At 54.0% G+C, this 2,129-nt stretch overlaps 1 protein-coding gene across 1 annotated transcript in view; it reads left to right on the top strand.

The window, feature by feature from the left end:
• Positions 1 to 1,265: 1,265 nt before the first annotated feature.
• The window catches only part of SNN (stannin), a 13,473-nt gene continuing 12,609 nt past the window's right edge, over positions 1,266 to 2,129 (top strand). The window contains exon 1 of the mRNA XM_035132170.2: positions 1,266 to 1,371. The gene's annotated coding sequence lies outside the window, so the exon portion shown is untranslated. The remainder of the gene's footprint in view (positions 1,372 to 2,129) is intronic.

Below are 2,129 nucleotides of genomic sequence, written 5' to 3'. Positions count from 1 at the left end.
TGCTATTTATTTTGAGTTTTTGAGGCATTTTTGGTCAATTTCTTTTTGTGACTGTGTGGAACCCAGTTCAGCTTCTGAATGATTGATTGTGTGACTGCAGAAATGGATAAAAGCCCCCCATCCAAACAATGACTATCATCAGTGCAGGTAAGGTTATTTTTTTTAAAAAAATTATCTACAATACTGGCTTTTTTATTTTATACTACAGTACATTGTTTATTAGGGGACCCAGGTGGAGCTCCTGCCAACCTAGCAGTTCGAAAGCACGTCAAAATGCAAGTAGATAAATAGGTACCGCTCCAGCGGGAAGGTAAACGGCGTTTCCATGTGCTGCTCTGGTTTGCCAGAAGCGGCTTTGTCATGCTGGCCACATGACCTGGAAGTTATACGCCGGCTCCCTCGGCCAACAATGCAAGATGAGCGCGCAACCCCAGAGTCGGTCACGACTGGACCTAATGGCCAGGGGTCCCTTTAGCTTTACATTGTTTATTGCTTTCATTTTATGGATCAATGGTCTCGTTAGACAGTAAAATCCATGTTAAATTGCTGTTTTAGGGGTTGTTTTTATAAGTCTGGAACAGATTAATCCGTTTTGCATTACTTTCTATGGGAAAGCACGCCTTGGTTTTGGAACGCTTTGGTTTTGGAACGGACTTCCGGAACGGATTAAGTTTGAGAAGTTTAAGTTTGATACCACTGTATATTTTTAATACTATTAAGGATTAATTGCTTTTTAACTATTATTGTTTATATGGGTTTTTTTTAGCTTCCTGTGTCTCGATTGCTTTAATTTGCACGAGAAAAGCCGGGATATAAATAATGACAACTAATAATATCAGGGGAAATCGCTTTACGTGGCTAGCAATACTGCCTGCCAAAAGAATAGAAACAAAATGCGTTGTATTAAGTGAAATTCCCACTGAGACGCTGATTTGTTTATTTTTCCGGGGGGGGGGCTTTAAAAGAGTGATAACCGGCAAGCCCATTTGGAAATGTGGAGAACTGGGGGTGGGAAGGAGGAACCCAAAGAGTAGCATTTCTGCATCCTTAACGCCAAAGACCTCCCAACCCCTCCTGGCTGGGGAGGTGCTGGGGGCGTGGCAGACAGGTGGGGGCTGTAAGTGGGTGCGGCCTGCTCCGCCCCCGCCCCCGCCCCCCCGGCCGTCAGCTGTTGCTAAGCGGGCCGGAGCTCTGCCCGCGGATTGGCCGCTGAGCCGCGGTATATAAAGCGGGCGCCGGCGCGGGCGGCAGCAGTTCGGGGCGCTCGGCGGCTCCGGGATGGTGGCTGCGCTGGCGGGTGGGCTGCAGCAGCAACATCGCCAGCAAGCGAGGGGCAGCGGCAGGCGGGCGTCGCGGCGGGGCGCCTTCCCGGTGAGCTCCGCGGGGGAAGGCGGGCGGGCGCTTGCTGAAAATCCGCGGGAGGGGGGGAAGCAATGCATGGGTGCGTGCTTGCTTGCATGTTTGCATACGGGGGGTGGGGTGATAGGCCCGCACCCCAGATCCTTTTGCAAAAAAAGAGAGGCGCAGTTCAAAGGAGGGGGGCGCACGTGGGAAGCCCCGTCTCCAGCCCCCTGCCTCGGGTGGCTGTCTGGCTCTCCTGCCTCACCAACAAACCCGCTCTCTAGAGGAGCCTTGGTGGTTGCAGAAAAGTTGCGTAGGGCGCAGAGGGGGGAAAGTGCGGCGCCGAGATGCTCCCCACCCCTCGATCCGACGGGGGCGGTTGCCCGTTTTCTTCTTTCCCCTTCCCTCCCCCCTACCCGCGCCCCTCCTCCGCCACCGCGAACAAAGGAAGAGGCCAGCTCTGCGCACAGCCGAGCTGCTGCGGCTGCAGCCTGGTTGGTGGGGGGGAGAAAAGAGGGGCTGCTGAGGTTGCAAAAGCCTCGGCTGCGTTGCATGCATGCGTAGCAAACCCGGACCCCCCCCATAAAAAATATGCACGCAGAACTCCAGTGCATGGGGCGCGGTTCGGGCAGCCTCGAGTGGAGGGGGAAGGGTCTTCGTCTTCTGTGTCCTCCCCCCCAATTGAGAGGCCTGGTATAGTTTGCTGAGGTTGAATTGCAAGCCCCCACCCTCGATCCCAGCCCCCCCAAGACTTGCGTGTTTCAGGCATCCTTCTCTCTTCCTCCTCC

Source organism: Zootoca vivipara, chromosome 14 (assembly GCF_963506605.1).
Source record: "Zootoca vivipara chromosome 14, rZooViv1.1, whole genome shotgun sequence".
Classification (NCBI taxonomy): domain Eukaryota; kingdom Metazoa; phylum Chordata; class Lepidosauria; order Squamata; family Lacertidae; genus Zootoca; species Zootoca vivipara.
This window is presented reverse-complemented; position numbering and strand designations above follow the sequence as displayed.